Source organism: Carassius carassius, chromosome 13 (genome assembly GCF_963082965.1).
Source record: "Carassius carassius chromosome 13, fCarCar2.1, whole genome shotgun sequence".
Taxonomy (NCBI): domain Eukaryota; kingdom Metazoa; phylum Chordata; class Actinopteri; order Cypriniformes; family Cyprinidae; genus Carassius; species Carassius carassius.
This window is the reverse complement of record NC_081767.1, coordinates 25,699,046-25,711,866: the sequence shown is the minus strand read 5'-3', so window position 1 is coordinate 25,711,866 and position 12,821 is coordinate 25,699,046. Positions and strand designations below refer to the sequence as shown.

Sequence of the window (12,821 nt, the reverse complement as noted above, 5' to 3'; positions counted from 1 at the left end):
AGGCAAACAGTTTCACATTGGGTGAGGGATGCTCCTGCTCAAGTGTGTGATACGGCAGGTTGGTCCTCTCCGCACACATTTGTCAGGTTCTATAGTTTGGATGTCCATCCTACTCATTTCCAAAGACTTCTGTCCTCCGCCATTTACAACACCGGAGCAGAAAAGACTTCACTTACTGTGTCCAGTATGTGCTCTTCAGATTTACTTCCACCGCACTAGCCAGTGCCGTAAGTCAGAGCAGCTTTTCATATGCCGTGGAGGCCACAGTCAGGGGTGCGGCTGCCACCAGGCAAACAGTTTCACATTGGGTGAGGGTTGCTATTGCCCTAGCCTACGAGGCGTGTGGTCAAACTTCGCCTCTAGGAGTTAGTGCCCATTCAACCAGTTGGGTTGCATCTTCAATGGCTTGAGCAAGAGGTGCGCTCTTGCAGCAAGTGTGTGATGCGGCAGGTTGGTCCTTTCCACACACATTTGTCAGATTCTATAGTTTGAATGTCAATGTCGATGACTTGCATGCCCTTGAGTCCACATCCCAGAGTCATGTCTGAGACCTCTTCGATGTTTGTGCGCACACACTACACAACCTTGGGGGTCCAGACACTTACAGTGCGGCGGCGTTGGTATTCTCGTTCCCATTAGCGCTATTGAGCGCAGCATCGAGAGTAGCTTTTGATAGGGAACGTCTCGGGTTACTTGATGCCTCAATGCCGCACTGTCGACGTGTCCAGATGTCTCTTCAGACAAAGGGGAAACCTGAGGATGTTTCCGTTTCACGTCTATTTATAACCTGCAGGTGCACGTTATCAGTGACGTCACCTGCCGAGTTGATTTAAGCCAATTCTTGGCGTGTTTGACACACATGCTTCACAACCGGCTGAACAAAGAATGTTCTCATTAGCGCTATTGAGCGCAGCATCTCGTTCCCGCATTTTCAGGGAACAGGGTTACAGTCAAGCAACCCGAGACGTTCTTTTAAAAAGTAAAAGTATTTCACAATATTACTGCTTTAGCAAATGCAACTTTATGTATTTTAGATCAAATAAATGCAGGCTTGGTGAGCAGAAGTTCAATTCATTACAAAAACATGAAAAATCTTACTTACCGATAAAGCTTTCTTGTTTTCTGACTTGTGTACTTGAACAAGGTATATATGACTTGAGTGCGAACAACTTGGTTGAACTATTCTTCTGATTTATCTTTCACTGGTAAAACATCTACTTTAATATAATGAAATGCATATGTTGCTGCAAAATAAAAAATCAAGTCCAAAAACTTCTGAACGGCCGTTAACAGGCAAGCCATGATGGTGTAGTTACTGCATTTACCAGCAGAGGCACTAATTCCTGACCACCAGCTATGAATGAAACAGCCTTTATGATTTTACTCCTTTTCAACACTCTGTCCTCTTCACTGTCATGCTTTTAGTAACCTAGGTGAGAACATACTGTACATGGTAGCATAGTGTGGCCTAAGGTTGTCTTTCAAAAATGGGTCATAGGCCTACCTAGTCCACGTGAAGCCATCTGATACACGAGGATGGAGAATAAGCCAATCACAAAAGGCGGAAAACCCCTTTAAACTCCATCTTTATTGACCTGCTACTCTTAAAAGATTGCTCATCTCCCAGCACTCGCTTAAGGAAAGGCACTTAGGATGTTTTTCTAAAACGGCTGCACAGAAGCTGTCACAGAAAACAGCTAATATGGTGAATCTTAAATGTATAAGCCAGATACCAAACAGGCGTTAAATACCATCGCTTATGTAAACCGTTCCTGGAGAACAAAAGCAGTATTTGCTTATAGGCTGGCATATGAACAATCGGATAACGTTCAGCCTTAATAACAGTGTATAAATAGTGGGAGGCATAAATGTGAGCTGCTTTTCTGCTTGGAAGACACATAATAATGCATAGCTTGGATCAGCATAGTTCGTCTCAGCCGCCAAACTCTTTATTATAAGATGTGAGCTCCCTGGGAGCTGCTGTACGTTATCAGCGCTCATCAAAGTCACTGTCAAGAAAATGTAAAAATGGGACTTTCAGAGGCTGTCTCAGACGCTGTGAAAATGAGACAGCCTTATTAATTCTTCAAAAGCTAGGCAGCTTCCTTTTTCTCCCTCTGACTAATTTTGGCACATTTAGGAACGATGGTCCTGGTCATACTTGGAGGTCCAGTCTAGTGAATCCCGACTATTTGTGAATGTACACTTGGAACACCTCGAACAGGGGGTCATGACTGCCTTTTCGTCACATCAGTATATTTTCAAAGAAATACAAATTATTTAAAATTCAAATGTGTATGTATATATATAAAAATATTAGAATTATTTCTGAAGGATCACATGACATTCAAGACTGGTGTAATGGCTGCTGAAAATTCAGCTTTGTCATCAGAGGAATAAATGACATTTTAAAATATAAAACAGTTGTTTTAAATTTCACTATTTTGAATGATAAATAAATTAGTTATGTATCTAATGGCTTGGCTGCAAAAACTAACATGCATAATGCATGTCAGCTTATGTATTAATATATTAAAGGGCAAACATGAAAGTTACATTAACCATCAAGGTGTCCAAGGAATTCCGGGCTTTCTACTGTGAGTATTATGAAAAAAAAAGCTTGCAATGTTTTTCTAAATGGTTGATGAGTGTTTTAAGTTCACAGTTGAAGCTAAGTGTGTAATTATTTCCCAACATTGTGATACTATCTGCCAGTTCATTTGCAGATAACTCTAAATAAGCCATTTGTAGATTCATGTACCATAAAAAGTGTAAACACTACAGGCAACATAGTAACCGTGGATGAACCATTTGGTATGAGTTTGGGGTGGGGCTATCTGTTTGACTTGACCAATAGAAGACAGGGGGTATGTTCAAGGTAAACCTGCTTGGAAACAGTCTCCTGGCTATGCTAATGATTCAGAAGTTACACACTTTAATGGTTCTGATGGACATTACACTCAAAACTTCCACGCTTGAGTTCCAACACTTTCAGGCAAACATATGATTACATAAATGAGAAATTCCAATTCTGCTCACTGCAAAAAAAGTGGCACCAGCATTTCTTCTGAACTCCCAATGATGCTGAGAATTGTTCAAGCCATCACAGCCATTTAAAAAAATATCTGTCACATTAAGATGTGTGTCCTATTCAATGGAAATGGGCCAGCTTGGAAGAAAAGAAAATTCTGTGAAAAGGAGGCTGACTTTGAGGAGAGCTACAGTACAAATGAGAAAATAAGGTGATTTAAATTGGAGAAATCTCTTGTCAATACAAATGTAAATGAATTTCTTTAGTCTGTTTATAATCCATGAAGGACAGTGCAGCGTGTGAGAGGGTGCTATTGTATATTCATTGTCCAGTAGCAGCGCTCTCTCAGACGGATATAAAGAAAGAGAGGTCAAACGAATATGAAGAGGATATGTAGCCATGTCCTCTTTCTCTGAAACAAACTTTTCTCACTTTCCCTGAAGAAACTTAGTTAAAGGTAGGGTAAAAGAGCTGCACGAGGACTTGTTTTCATGGGGAGATGGATTGGCTGGTTTTTTATTTTATTTTTATGTATATAGCTGTACTGCGGTGTTGTACTTTGACAAAGGAGATCAAAACTCTCATTATCTTAATTAGATATACTTCACAATCTATTATCATCGACTGCTTTGCACATCTGAGGAAGATTTTAAATGTGCTATTGAAAACAGATTTTGAAATGCAAATTTTGAGGTTATAATTTATAGATGGATAGGCTTTTGTGTTTTAGTGTGGTCTAGGAAGCTCATTAAAATTCCCCAAGTAGTCTCAAACTAATACTTTCTGGAGGGCCCTTCTTTACCTTTCTGCAAACTAAATACATTTAATCTTAATTAAATATTAATATTTTGTTTAAAACCAATTAAAATACAATTTCCCTCCAAATCTGAATAAATTTAGCAAATCTATCTAGATATTTTTTGTAGGCTTTTATTTATTCCCACAAAATACTGGAAGCATCTTTAAAGGGATAGTTTAACTAAGTATTGTCATCATTTACTCACCCTCATTTTGTTTCAGACTTGTTTGACTTTCTTTCTTCTGCAGAATATAAAAAAACATTTTGCAGAATATCTAAACAGTTTAATTGATGTATTCCAGAACCTCCAGTTTCATATTAAAGCAGTTCGCTAGATTTGTCTATGAGCCCTACTTTTCAAAGGCTCACCCCCAGGAGCACTTCATTTAAACAATCAATCCCTAAGACTGGCCCTTAGCAAGAAAAGGTTTTAGCTGTTTTTTTTTTCCTCATTGCATCTGAAGGGCTGGCCGGTGCTGGAGCTTGGGTGGATAATCCGTTGGATCGAGTCTCCTTGGTAAGGGGCCAGCCGGCAGCCGGATGGTTTTGGGCAGCTTGCACACTCTGAAGGTCAACATCCATTAGATGCCAGAGGTCAGAGTAGAGACAGACTCACTGTGACTGTGTGCTGAGGCCTAGCAAAACCAGAATCCTCTTCTAAAATGATCAACTCAAAGAAGATGTTTTTTTGCCTAATAAAAGGCAAATTGTAACTTTCATGAAATTATTCAAAGTATTTTTTACTACAGACAAATCTATTCATGTTACACTGTATAAGAGTACTTTAATCAAATGATTCTCAACTATTTTATTTTTAATGTTTATTTTTTAAAATTTCCTTCATTCAATTGTAAAGCTGCTGCAAAACAGAATATGCTTATTTATATCATGAAGCAAATTTAATGCAAATCAGATCCAATTTTACCACAAAAAAATCCCACTATTTGCTCAACACATTTGGCTACATGGTCAGTTATGCTGCATTTTGTCATATGTCATAATACATATGCCATAAAAGTATTAGTATTTTATGACATGACATTTTTGGACACCTCAAGTGGTCAATTTAAAATATAAATATAAACGCATCTAATATATGCTGATCTCTATTGGTCATCCCTCCATTCAGCATGACTAAGCCTCTACAGATGATCCAGAACACAGCAGAATGTCTAGTCTTCAATCAGTCAAAGAGGACCCACGTCACACCTCTCCTGAATTACTCCACAGTCGCTGCCAGATTTCAAATTTAAGGCTTTGACACTGGCTTTCAAAACTGCCACTGCAACTGCACCCCCTTACCTGACAAAGCCTCTACAAGTGCATGCTCCCTCCATTTAGTCACTGAATAAGTGACACCTTGTTGGGCCTTCAAAATGAGACCCCAAGACACTTTCCCAAAAAAATGAGAGATACATTGCAATTAAAAAACAGAACACTAGGTGTCTGTGGACCCCAAGGGTTGAAAACACTGTTTTAATCAAGTAATAAAATTAATGTTGGAAACTCCATATTAACTCATCTAAATTTAATCACTACTCTGATTAAACAATCATTATTATAATTTGTAGGGCTTCTCATTTCATTGCTGCACATACCCATACAGCTTTTGCACCACCAAACCTGACAGTTTGCCTCTTTTCTCACCTCTAATACACACAGAAATACACACAGTCTTACTCTTACACTTTCACCCTTTCCCTTTCTCACCTCTCACTTCCTTCCATGCTCTTTCCACAATGTCTCAGCAACCTTCCTCTCACCCCATGATCCTCGCTGAAGCTCAGTCTCTCACTTCATGTCATGTCTCATCTCAGGGGAATTTTGGGGTTTTGTGCAGAGGAACAGTATTTGGTGGGGACCTCCGAGGTAAAGGAGTATTCCTGGCATTGCGCATCAGCACTCCACTGGAAAATGTATCCTCTCCAACATAACGAGAGAGATGTGTTTTTTCATGACCATTATTGGCTGCTTTCTCTTCAATCCAGGTTGCCATCGCTCTGTGGTTTGCCATAATTACTTTTGCAAATAGAAGTGAGACAGGGTGCAGTCACATCATACAAGGGACTCTTTCTGGTCAGGTGTATGCATTTTCCAGAATACAGATTTGAATGTCAGTTTAAGGTTAGGCCAAATGACTTCAAACAGTGTTTCCTCTGTGATGGCTCAATTTGTTCAATAAACACATTAAGCAAATATGCTCGAAAGAAACAAAAGGGAAAATATTTTCACTGTGCAAAAATAAAATAAAGAAGCAATTCAACCAAAAATCTCATTAATTATGTCATTACTAACCCTCATGTCATGACAAACTATTTATTGATTTATTTATGAAATTATTATTATTATTTTTTAAATATATGGTCACACTTTTTAGTTTGGGACCATTTCTCACTATTAACTATGGCTTTTGCCTCAATAAACTCCTAATTTGCTGTTTATGAATAGTTAGTAAGGTAGTTGTTGTTAAAGGGATCAAATGATGCAATTTAAATTTTTCCTTTCTCTTTTGGAGTGTTACAAGTGTTTCTAGGCAAAAGCAAAGCACTTTATTTGGCCTTCTGAAAGTAGATGCATTTAGGAATCTTTAAGATAACTTAGAAAAAGAAACAGCAATGTACTTCATGGTCGACCGTTTCGTGAACCTAGGAGAAGAGGTCATTTCGACTTTGCTAAGACAATCTGGAGCTTCTGAATCAGCCACTGTAAGTCTGTTTTGTTAGTAGTTTAAGTATTTGCTATTGACTGTTCAAATGTGGAGTTTTACACTGTCTCTGTGTGTGTGTGTGTGTGTGTGTGTGTGTGTGTGTGTGTGTGTGTGTGTGTGTGTGTGTGTGTGTGTGTGTGTGTGTGTGTGTGTGTGTGTGTGTGTGTGTGTGTGTGTGTGTGTGTGAGTGAAAGCGAGAGAGAGCGAGAGAGAGAAAGAGAGAGAGAGACTGAGTTAGCTGTCTTAACCGTCCGTGGCTTGTTTATTGCAAACACATACAAGCTTCATCACTGTGTCTGTCACGCCACTCTGTTCCCCTTTCAGGCTTGAACTGATGGCAAAACTAAGGACATTATTAACTGTCTTTACATTTAGTTTGAAAAATGAAGCTTGTGATTATGGAAATGGGCGTTACATTTCTGACGAGTGCTTGAGGTGTTCGGCCAATCACAATGCAATGGGTCAGTTGGCCAATCAGAGCAGACTGTGCTTGTCAGAAGGAGGAACTGTAGAAAACAATGTGTTTGAGAGAGTCGGGGCGTAGAGGACCTACAATAATGTACAGTATTTGAAAAAGAATGTGTGTTTTTTATGTCAACATATTCTGTTACACCAAATACACAAAACAAATTAACTTAAAAAAAAGCATCATATGACCCCTTTAAGTTTAGGCATGGAGTAGGATTAAAGGATCTTGAATATGGTCATGCAGAATAATGCATTAATATGTGTTTAATAAGTATTAATAAACAGCCAGACAAAAAGACAGTTTGATAGTTTTGCAAGAATTTAAACTTAGTCACTAGTAAAATTACTTCTTAAAACAAATCTGTTGTCTGTGATGCAGGTTGGACATCAAGGACATCATTTGGTTTCATAACCAAATGTCACATTCTCAAAGCCAAATTTGAATTCTGAGCCACAGTAAAGGTGATTTTCAGTGAATAATGACTTAAATTTCACTTGGTTCCTCACACAAAGCTGTCATATGACTTTAGAAGACTTAAAATGCAGCAAGAGTTTTATTGAACACTGCTTTTCTTTGTAATTTAGTTAGATGATGTGTATTTGTGTGTGTGTGTGTGTGTGTGTGTGTGTGTGTGTGTGTGTGTGTGTGTTCCATTCTGGTTTGGAACGACATTGTGACAGAATTATTATTTCTGGGGTAACTACTCCTGCTGGGAATTCTTACCATATGCAAACAGAAATAGTTTACTGTAACAGTTGTATACCTAATGCTACTATATTTAAGTATAGAATTAGTTCTTAAAATCAAACATTTAAGGATGCCAAAGCTGATTTCTGAATTGGCAATTATGTTAAATACCTGCTTGTAAAAAAATTCACTGAACTGTGAAACACACTTTGATTGTGACCTGGAAATCACTTCAATTCTCATCGCAAGGTGAATGAAGAGAAGAAAATGTAAAATAAATGCATAACAAGACAAAAAAAGGAGTGAAAATGCAGCAGCACAACACAACAACACAGGGACCTGCTTCCTCTCCATCAGCACAGCAACAAGCCTTGGGGTGCAGCTCTCGCAACAAAGAACAAGAGTCTCTGTCTCACTCTTCTGAAGAATACAATTTTCTCTCCTTCTTTTCCCTACCCTTGTACCCCGCTCATATTCTGCCCAAATCTCCTGCTCTGGGATCTACATTCGGCATGCCACAAAATGTATTCCCTGATGTCTCAAAACACAAGTGTGTCTCAACATCACTTGCTTTTTGATTTTAATTTTCCAAGGAATGCTAGTGCCATTTCACACCTCTCCCCCTTTCTCCCTACACACCTAAAGTCAATACCCAGTGCATGAGAAAAGGCCTCTACAGCTCAAAAAGAAGCTCCAGTGGATTTTCGAATGCTGTCTGCCAATGAGATCTTTTGATCTGCTGCCAGGTGATGACAGATGATCTACATTAATCTCGCTCTTTCTCTGACTCTTTCCAAGCAGAGGGCAGTGAGCAAGGGTCATCGGTTTGAAAAGTGAAATGATGCCACGTGGGATTTCTTTGTTTCTCTGCTGTCTCCTCCTGTTTTCTTCGTGCCTCATTGTTTGAGGAAAACTCGATGACATCAGCAGAGCTGAGTCAAACTTGCTGCAAAACAACAGGGGAACGAGGTCAGACAAAGCTCTTGTTAGAATATTTGCGCTAAAACTGGTCTATAGTGGGATGGAGGTTGTTTTAGCACTGGCCTACACAGTTGTGTGAGATCTGAAGGAGCATCGTTTGGATCCTTGCATTGTATTACTTTAAACTGTACGAAATGCTTACAATGTAATCATTTATGGGAACGGAGCTACTCTGGCTTGACTTCACGAACTCTCCATCGATAAAACACTAAAACAAATTTGCTTTTGTCCAAATTGTAATTTTGCAGACAGAAACCTTGCAGCTTCTCAAATAAGCCAAAGAGGAAAGCAAACTTCATAGTAGACTGTTAGCTAGTACTTTCAAGCTGGCTTAGACACTCTGTGCAGAAAATGATATTGGTGTGCAGCTACTGTAATTTATTATATATATATATATATATATATATGTGTGTGTATATATGTATGTTTCAAATATTTTTCCTGAATGCCATCTTTTCTTCTCCACAGACAAAAAAAAGAAGAAAAAAAGAAGTAATGTTTGGCACTATTAGGGTGAATAGATGATGACAGAATTTTCATTTTTTGGTGAACTATCGCTTTAACGCACTCAGTGACATGTAAGAAAGACAAAAATAAAAACAAAACAACATATATTATTGTCTGGGCTGCACAGAGCAAAAAGGGCAGAAGAGAATATTTCTGTCTGTCTTCCAGTCTCAAATTAGCCTGAGGGATGCAAGCGCCCGTTCTGACACATGGAGACACACGTTCATGTTTCAAACAGGCCCTTTCTGGGCAGACTGACCCCACGGCAGATGGTGCGTATCACACATATCACCTCAGAATCATCAGCATGAGAGTTGTCACTATTAACCGATCCAGACCCCTTGCCCTCACTTCAAAATCCAGGTGTGAGGGTGACGAGACAAGGGCATCATTTCTGCAGGGTCATGGCCTTAACTCTATTCAGTTCTCGTCTCTAGAAGATCTGGATCTGCACACAGCACACACATATAATGCCGATTTCTCTCAGCACCTCCAGTCACGGCTAACAGCTGCTGATGAACGAGAAGTGATGGCTTGTGATGGCGCTTCTCCATTAGAAAAACATAACCAGCTGTTATTTCTAAGGGGGACGGTGGGCTTATTACCATGATTTCCAGCGGGAGTAGCTCTCCTGTTTGGCTGATTATTTTGTGTGGCTGAGATTATGCAAGGGAGGTATGTGTTTTGTGTTGCTGACAGATAAAAGCATTTTCCTTTCACAAAGGTCTAGGGATAAAGGACAACATATTTCTTCCAGGAAATTACTATATCCGGTAAAGTCTGAGAAAAGCCATCAGCAAGTCAGTTATATGTTGGCAAAAAGGGGTATATTGTTTCAGAAGATGTGCAATGCTGAATTTGTCATTTTGTAATTTTGTGAGTAAATGTTACTTTGCCGGACCATTATTAGGAACAGATCACACAAAAACTTAAATGCCATCATCTACTCACCCTCGTGTTGTTCAAAAGGGCAGAAGGCAAACTTTTCATTAAAAATAACAATACTCAATGAATAACATTTAATTTGGGAGCATTCATTTCATTCAAACCAGTAATCTAAGCATTGTGCTAAATGTCGCATTTTGTGTTTAACAGAAAAAAAATAAAATAACAAATTAAATGACATGATTTTGAAAAGACGAGGATGAGATGATTCATTTTACAAAGCTTTCACAAGCTTTTTCCATACACTACTTCTACTGTGTTGGCTAATTGCTAGCAACTGGAAACATGCTGCTCTAAATGAGATTAATGTACAAAAGTGTGTTCTATATGTACAGGAAGTGTAAAGTTAATAAAATTAACCAAATCAATGAAACAGAACTCAAATTCGATTGGCGGTCAGACATTTATCTGCAAATTGCTTGCTCATTCATTGTAGTGAATGCCTCATAGAGCACTGGAGCAATCTTAAACTTCTCTGAAGTAACTACATAAAAACTGTTTGATTTGTTATGAAAAAATAATAGAGGAAAGGAACATTCATTGTGGACTGTTTGCTATTTTCAAGTTAGCTTGTACTTTCAACCACTCTGAAGAAAATGAGATTGGTATAGCTGCTATAATGAATACATCGTTGAAAAAAGCTAAAAAAAAATTCTGTCAATTTATTTGAGAACAGTTTCATCTAAAATATCCAATAATTAGCATTCACAACAGATTCAGTCATGATATTAAAGGAAAAGTATGTCATATGACCCTCATATCCTTTTAAAGCTCTATGACGTACTTTTTAAAACATTAAATGGATAAAAAAACACGGACACATTCTTCGAAACTTCTTTCTTTTATACCTTGTATCTCTATGTTTGCTGGCTTGGCAAGCTTTCAGTGCCGCCTCTGTTCTGTCGTCTTTCTCCCACTAACAATGAACTGAGAACTTGTGGTTACAGTTTACCACGTAAAACACCCTATACACACCTAAATGAAGCCAAGACCACTTACATAAGGCAACTGATACTGACTGGTGAATTACTGAAGAAAAGCACCTATTAAAAAAAAAGACTAATAACACTCCAGAGCATTTACAACAAAAGGCATCAGAGAATTAGTCCTAAGAGTGACTTGATAATGATAATTAAGGAGCTGTATTTTACGGGACTTTTTCCAAAGTAAATATCTGGCTAAATCAAACTATAAACCAGGAAGAAAAGAGACACAAATATGGTCTGTCTGTTCATCCTCAGTTCACTCTCTAACTTTTTTAGCCAGAGCTTTACTGTGTCAGATTCAAGCACAAAATCTTGAAATGCCGCTGTCATAGTTTTCAACTCTCAATCCATGGATTTAATGTTTTTCAGTATGAGGTAAACCCTTCAATCACAGAAGACAGTGTGCAGACAGATCTCTCGGCTGACTCTGCGGCTTGTGTAATACCCTGAGCTTCAGTCAAATTTTCACTTCCTGCACTCTTCTGTTACAGAATCAGAGCACATGGTGGTGGATCGTGCTGTCCTGGATAAGGAACAGCTGTTTGAATGAATCTTTAATGTTCACTCACGTCGGTGTTTGCCTCTGCCAGCTATACATCTGTACCATCTTCACAGTTTCAAGCGCCTATCATTCATTAGCCCACCACAGCTCGTTCTCATTTGCAGCCTGCTGTATGAAAGTATGGTGGTTTTGAAATCTGTCTTTGTTCACTAAAAGTATACTGGAATAATGCATCTCATGAAAATGGACTGTTAATGTCTAGAAGTGTAAAGCCTATTCAAACTGAAGGTTATTTGAGAATTTGGAGTTCTTACATGGAGTTCATTCTTTGATGCCTTGTCTGAACCAGGATTGCCACAGGGTCCCTTAAAAGAAAAAAAAGAAAAACTAAAAGTCTTTGTGTTAAACTTAATATTTCATCTTTTAGTTAACAGCATAATCTAAATTATTTTAGCAACTTCCTTTAAAAGGCAGGCTATAACCACATATTTACTGCTAATGAATTGCTCTGGGTATTGAGCCGTTTACTGCACCGTTGAACTTGATGCAAAGTTTTGAAATAATGCTCTAAGGCAAGTTCTCACAAAACTGCTTTTATGGACTAGTTAATGGCTGCTATAGACAGAGATTTCTTACTTAAATTCTAATACCTTATCTGGAAACCGCTGCATATCTGTAGAGTCCACCACTTAACCCGAGCGTGGAGTTTATAAAGTGAATCAGAACGAAGAGCCTCTTTTCGCTGCATTTACCTCTCTGTTACCTTTTAGCATAATTACTGCACCATGTTTAATGTCAGCTCAAATACCACACTAATCAGCATCAGAAAAGAGGTCAGACTGTCTTACAATTGTTGCTGGCGTTTGAAAGGATAAAAGCCTGTGCTTGATTCTGCATAACAGCAGATCGTCTGTTCTCTTCTCACCCCTCCTTTTGTAAAGCACAATGGCAGATTAAAGCAGGAAGGTTGTGGTGTGATTAGCAGCATATGGAAACAAGCTTGGACTCCAATTCAAAAGAACGAAAAAGCAAGGACAAGATGGAAATTGAAACACAAATTACCTGCTTGCAGGACTCAGATGTGCTTGTAGGAACGAGCCTTTTGGTTTGAGGAGATGACGATCAGTGGATCCATAGAAAATGGCTTGTCATCTATGTGAAACAAAAAGAAGAGAAGAACGTTGCTCATTTACTGTTGCTGTGACGA

The 12,821-nt window shown here is 38.6% G+C and overlaps 1 protein-coding gene across 1 annotated transcript in view; it reads right to left on the bottom strand.

Annotated features, from left to right (window-relative positions):
• The window catches only part of LOC132155696 (alpha-1,3-mannosyl-glycoprotein 4-beta-N-acetylglucosaminyltransferase C-like), a 120,568-nt gene that overhangs the window by 57,605 nt on the left and 50,142 nt on the right, over nucleotides 1-12,821 (bottom strand). The window contains exon 2 of the mRNA XM_059564413.1: nucleotides 12,677-12,766. The gene's annotated coding sequence lies outside the window, so the exon portion shown is untranslated. The remainder of the gene's footprint in view (nucleotides 1-12,676; nucleotides 12,767-12,821) is intronic.